The sequence below is a fragment of the Schistocerca serialis genome, chromosome 1, assembly GCF_023864345.2.
Source record: "Schistocerca serialis cubense isolate TAMUIC-IGC-003099 chromosome 1, iqSchSeri2.2, whole genome shotgun sequence".
Classification (NCBI taxonomy): Eukaryota; Metazoa; Arthropoda; class Insecta; order Orthoptera; family Acrididae; genus Schistocerca; species Schistocerca serialis.
In genome coordinates, this window is record NC_064638.1 from 55,618,338 (window position 1) to 55,625,436 (window position 7,099).

The following is a 7,099-nucleotide window of genomic DNA, read 5'->3' on the forward strand; positions in this document are numbered from 1 at the left end:
AGCCAAAGTTCACAGTAGACCTGCAAGGGTGCATCGGAAACTATTACTGAACTCCCAGGAAAGGTTCCAAACTCATACCGTTTGATGCCTTATTCACCTGGACAGAAGTCGGCATGGTGCATGTTGTATTCAAACCCTATGTAATTTCTGCGTTTCGTCGTCAATGACAAGGTCCAAGGTTTACAGTGGATTAGCAAGTGCGCATCAGAAACTACTACTGAACTCCTAGGTGAGGCTCCAAGCCCGGTCGTTTCGAAGCGTTATTCACTCGGACGGAAGTCGGAATGTTGTCTGTTTTATTTCATCCCGATGCTGTTTATCAGACTCATCGTCACTGTGAAGTTCCAAGGGTGACAGTTAACCTGCAGTGGTTCATCGGAATCTACTACTGAGCTCTCAGAAAAGTTCAAATCACCTGGACAAAAGTCGGCATAGTGCCTGTTGTATTCACTTCCGATGCAATTTCTGTGTTTGATCGTCAATGTCGAGGTCCAATGGTTGCAGGAAATCTGCATTAGTTACCTTTCGAAAGGTCACACACTCGGACGGAAGTCAGCATGTTGTCTATTGTATTCAACCCCGATGCAATTTCTCTGTTTCATCGTCACTGTGAAGATCCAAGGGTGACAGTTAACCGGCAGTGCTTCATGGGAATCTACTACTGAGCTCTCAGGAAAGTTCAAATCACATACCGTTGAAGCGTTACTCACTTGGACAAAAGTCGGCATGGTGGCTGTTGTATTGACTTCCGATGCAATTTCTGTGTTTCGCCGTCAATGTCAAGGTTCCAGGGTTGCAGTAAATCTGCGTTACTTAAATGGAGCCACTACTGAACTCCTAGTAAAGGTTCCAAACACTGACCGTTTGAAGCGTTACTCACCTGGACATAAGTCCGCATGGTGCCTTTTGTATTCAATCCCGGTTTCTATATCTGTGTTCATCGTTAATGTGAAAGTCCAACGATTACAGTAAACCCGTAGTGGTTCATCAGAAACTACTACTGAACTCGCAGGAAAGGTTCCAAACAGAGACCGTTTTCAGCGTTTCTCACCTGGACAAAAGTCGTCATGATACCTGTTGTATTCAATGCCGTTGTTATTTCTGTGTTTCATCGTCAATGTGAAGGTCCGAGGGTTACAGCAAACCTACAGTGGTTCATCGAAAGCTACTACTGAATTCCCAGGAAATGTTACAAACACAGTCCGTTTGATGCGTTACTAACCTGGAGAGATGTCGGCGAGGAGCCTGTTGTATTCAATTTCAATGCAATTTCTGTGTTTCATCGTCAATGTGAAGGTATAAGGTTTACAGTAGACCTGCAAGTGTCCATCGGAAACTACTACTGAACTCCTTGGAGACGCTCCAAGCCCAGTCCTTTCGAAGCGTTACTCCCTCGGACTGAAGTCGGCATATCGCCTTTTGTATTCAATTCCGATGCAATTTCTGTCTTTCATCGTCAATGTGAAGGTCCAAGGTTTACAGTGGATCTGCAAGTGTGCATGTGGAACTAGTACTGAACGCCTAGGAGAGGCTCCAAGCCCAGTTCTTGCGAAGCGTCACTCATTTGAACGGAAGTCGGTATGTTGCCTGTTGTATTCAATCCCGATGCAATTTATGTGTTTTATCGTCAATGTGTAGGTCCAAGGGTTGCAGTAAATCTTCATTAGTTAATCGGATACTAATACTGCACTCCCAGGAAATGTTCCAAACACAGACCGTTTAAAGTGTTACTCACCTGGACAGAAGTCGGCATGGTGCCAGTTGTATTCAATTCTGTTGCTATTGCTGTGTTGCATCGTCAATGTGACGGCACAAGGTTTACAGTAAACCTACAGTGGTTCATCGGAAACTACTACAGAACTCCCAGGGAAGGTTCCAAACATAGACCGTTTGAAGCGTTGCTCACCTAAACAGAAGTCGGCCTGGTGCCTGCCGTATTCAATTCCGAAGCAATCTCTGTGTGTCATCATCAATGTGAAAGTCCAAGGTTTACCGTAGACCTGCAAGTGTGTATCGGAAACTACTACTGCAAACCTAGGAGAGGCTCCAAGCCCGGTCCTTTCGAAGCGTTATTCACTCGGACCGATTTCGCATGGTGCCTGTTGTATTCAAACCTGTTGCTATTTCTGTGTTTCATCGTCAATGTGAATGTCCAAGGGTTATAGAAAAGCTGCATTGGCTCATCGGAAGCTACTCTTGAACTCCCAGTAAAGGTTCCAAACGCAGACCGTTTGAAGCTATACTCACCTAAACAGAAGGCCGCGTGGTGCCTGATGTATTCAATTCCGATGCAGTTTCCGTGTTTCATCGTCAATTTGAAGTTCCAAGGTTTACACTAGACCTGCAAGTGTGTATCGGAAACTACTACTGAACTCCCAGAAGAGGCTCCAAGCGTTACTCACTCGGACCCAAGTCGGGTTGGTGCCAGTTGTATTCAATCCTGTTGCTATTTCTTTGTTTCATCGTTAATGTGGAGGTCCTAAGATTACAGTAAACCTGCAGTGGTTCATCGGAAACTACTACTGAACTCACAGGGAAGGTTCCAAACACAGACCGTTTGAAGCGTTACTCACCTGGACAAAAGTCGGCATGGTGGCTGTTGTATTGACTTCCGATGCAATTTCTGTGTTTCGCCGTCAATGTCAAGGTTCCAGGGTTGCAGTATATCTGCGTTACTTAAATGGAGCCACTACTGAACTCCCAGGGAATGTTCCAAACACTGACCGTTTCAAGCGTTACTCACCTGGACATAAGTGGGCATGGTACCTGTTGTATTCAATCCCGTTATTATTTCTGTGTTTAATCGTCAATGTGAAGGTCCGAGAGTTGCAGTAAGCCCGCAGTGGTTCATCGGAATCTACTACTGAACTCCCAGGGAAGGTTCCAAACACAGACCGTTTGAAGCGTTACTCACCTGGACAGAAGTCGGAATGGTGCCTGTTCTATTCAATTCCGATGCAATATCAGTGTTTCAGCGTCATTGTGAATGTCCAAGGGTTACACTTAACCTGCAGTGGTCCATCGGAATCTACTACTGAGGTCTCAGGAATGTTTCATATCACAGACTGTGGAAACGTTACTCACCTGGACAGAAATCGTCATGCTGCCTGTTGTATTCACCGCCGATGCAATTTCTGTGTTTCATCGTCAATGTGTAGGTCCAAGGCTTACAGTAAACCTGTAGTGGTTCATAGAAAACCTCTGCTCGACCCCTAGCAGAGGTTCCAAACACAGGCCGTTTGAAGCGTTACTCACCTGGACAGAAGTCAGCATGGTGCCTGTTGTATTCATCCACTTGCTATTTCTGCCTTTCATCGTCAATGGGTAAGTCCAAGGGTTACATTAAACCGGCAGTGGTTCACCGGAAACTATTACTGAACTCATAGGATCGGTTCCAAACACAGACCGCTTGAAGTATTACTCACTTGGACAGAAGTCGGCATCGTGCCTGTTGTATTCAATTCCGATACAATATCAGTATTACATCGTCACTGTGAACGTCCAAGTGTTACAGTGAACCTGCAGTGGTCCATCGGACACCACTACTGAACTCCCAGGAAATGTTCCAAGCACAGACCGTTTGAAGCGTTACTGTCATGGACAGAAGAGTGCATGGTGCCTGTCGTAATCAGTTCCGATACAATTTCTGTGTTTCATCCTCAATCTGAAGTACTAAGTTTACAGTAGACCTGCAAGGGTGCATCGGAAACTACTACTGAACTCGTAGGAGAGGCTCCAAGCCCAGTACTTTCGAAGAGTTTCTCACTCGGACCGAAGACGGCATGGCGCCCGTTGTATTCAATCATGTGGCTATTTCGTTGTTCCATCGTCAATGTGAAGGTTTAAGGTTTACAGTAAACCAGCACTCTTTTATTGGAAACTACTACTGATCTCTCAGGAAGGGAACCTAACACAGACCGTTTGAAGCATTACTCACATTGACAGAAGTCGACATGGTGCCCGTTGTATTCAATTCTCATTCTATTTCTGTGTTTTATCGTAAACGTGAAGGTCCAAGGGATACAGTAAACGTGCAGTGGTTCATCGGAAACTAATACTGAACTCAAAGGAAAGGTTCCAAACACAGACCGATTGAAGCGTTACGTACCTGGTCAGAACTCGGCATGGAGCCTGTTGTATTTAAATTCCGTTGGAATTTCTGTGTTTCATCCTCACCCTGAATGTACAAAGTATACAGTAGACCTGCAATGTTGCATCGGAAACTACTACTGAACTCGTAGCAGAGGCTCCGAGCCCAGTACTTTCGAATAGTTTCTCACTCGGACTGAAGTCGGCATGGTGCCTGTTTTATTCAGTCCTGTTGCTATTTCTGTGGTTCATCGTCAAAGTGAATCTTTAAGGGTTACAGTTAACCTGCAGTGTTTCATCGGAATCTACTACTGAGCTCTTTGGAACGTATAAAATCACTGACCGTTGAAGCGTTATTCACCTGGACAGAAATTGGCATGGTGCCTGTTGTATTCACCTCCAATGCAATTTCTGTGTTTCATCGTCAATGTCAAGGTCCAAGGGTTACACTAAACCTGCTTTGGTCCATCGGAAAATACTACTGAACTCCCAGGAACGGTACCAATCACAGACCTACTCACGTAAACGAAAGTCTGCGTAGTGCCTGTTGTATTCAATTCAGATGCAATTTCTGTGTTTCATCGTCAAACTGAAGGTCCAAGGATTACAGCAAACCTGCATTAGCTAATCGGAAATTATAACTGAACTCCCAGAAAAGGTTCGAAATACAGGCCGTTTGAAGCGTTACTAACCTGGACAGAAGTTGGCATGGTGCCTGTTGTATTCAATTTCGATGCAGTTACTGTCTTTCATAGTCATGGTGAATAGCCAAAGTTCACAGTAGACCTGCAAGGGTGCATCGGAAACTATTACTGAACTCCCAGGAAAGGTTCCAAACTCATACCGTTTGATGCCTTATTCACCTGGACAGAAGTCGGCATGGTGCATGTTGTATTCAAACCCTATGTAATTTCTGCGTTTCGTCGTCAATGACAAGGTCCAAGGTTTACAGTGGATTAGCAAGTGCGCATCAGAAACTACTACTGAACTCCTAGGTGAGGCTCCAAGCCCGGTCGTTTCGAAGCGTTATTCACTCGGACGGAAGTCGGAATGTTGTCTGTTTTATTTCATCCCGATGCTGTTTATCAGACTCATCGTCACTGTGAAGTTCCAAGGGTGACAGTTAACCTGCAGTGGTTCATCGGAATCTACTACTGAGCTCTCAGAAAAGTTCAAATCACCTGGACAAAAGTCGGCATAGTGCCTGTTGTATTCACTTCCGATGCAATTTCTGTGTTTGATCGTCAATGTCGAGGTCCAATGGTTGCAGGAAATCTGCATTAGTTACCTTTCGAAAGGTCACACACTCGGACGGAAGTCAGCATGTTGTCTATTGTATTCAACCCCGATGCAATTTCTCTGTTTCATCGTCACTGTGAAGATCCAAGGGTGACAGTTAACCGGCAGTGCTTCATGGGAATCTACTACTGAGCTCTCAGGAAAGTTCAAATCACATACCGTTGAAGCGTTACTCACTTGGACAAAAGTCGGCATGGTGGCTGTTGTATTGACTTCCGATGCAATTTCTGTGTTTCGCCGTCAATGTCAAGGTTCCAGGGTTGCAGTAAATCTGCGTTACTTAAATGGAGCCACTACTGAACTCCTAGTAAAGGTTCCAAACACTGACCGTTTGAAGCGTTACTCACCTGGACATAAGTCCGCATGGTGCCTTTTGTATTCAATCCCGGTTTCTATATCTGTGTTCATCGTTAATGTGAAAGTCCAACGATTACAGTAAACCCGTAGTGGTTCATCAGAAACTACTACTGAACTCGCAGGAAAGGTTCCAAACAGAGACCGTTTTCAGCGTTTCTCACCTGGACAAAAGTCGTCATGATACCTGTTGTATTCAATGCCGTTGTTATTTCTGTGTTTCATCGTCAATGTGAAGGTCCGAGGGTTACAGCAAACCTACAGTGGTTCATCGAAAGCTACTACTGAATTCCCAGGAAATGTTACAAACACAGTCCGTTTGATGCGTTACTAACCTGGAGAGATGTCGGCGAGGAGCCTGTTGTATTCAATTTCAATGCAATTTCTGTGTTTCATCGTCAATGTGAAGGTATAAGGTTTACAGTAGACCTGCAAGTGTCCATCGGAAACTACTACTGAACTCCTTGGAGACGCTCCAAGCCCAGTCCTTTCGAAGCGTTACTCCCTCGGACTGAAGTCGGCATATCGCCTTTTGTATTCAATTCCGATGCAATTTCTGTCTTTCATCGTCAATGTGAAGGTCCAAGGTTTACAGTGGATCTGCAAGTGTGCATGTGGAACTAGTACTGAACGCCTAGGAGAGGCTCCAAGCCCAGTTCTTGCGAAGCGTCACTCATTTGAACGGAAGTCGGTATGTTGCCTGTTGTATTCAATCCCGATGCAATTTATGTGTTTTATCGTCAATGTGTAGGTCCAAGGGTTGCAGTAAATCTTCATTAGTTAATCGGATACTAATACTGCACTCCCAGGAAATGTTCCAAACACAGACCGTTTAAAGTGTTACTCACCTGGACAGAAGTCGGCATGGTGCCAGTTGTATTCAATTCTGTTGCTATTGCTGTGTTGCATCGTCAATGTGACGGCACAAGGTTTACAGTAAACCTACAGTGGTTCATCGGAAACTACTACAGAACTCCCAGGGAAGGTTCCAAACATAGACCGTTTGAAGCGTTGCTCACCTAAACAGAAGTCGGCCTGGTGCCTGCCGTATTCAATTCCGAAGCAATCTCTGTGTGTCATCATCAATGTGAAAGTCCAAGGTTTACCGTAGACCTGCAAGTGTGTATCGGAAACTACTACTGCAAACCTAGGAGAGGCTCCAAGCCCGGTCCTTTCGAAGCGTTATTCACTCGGACCGATTTCGCATGGTGCCTGTTGTATTCAAACCTGTTGCTATTTCTGTGTTTCATCGTCAATGTGAATGTCCAAGGGTTATAGAAAAGCTGCATTGGCTCATCGGAAGCTACTCTTGAACTCCCAGTAAAGGTTCCAAACGCAGACCGTTTGAAGCTATACT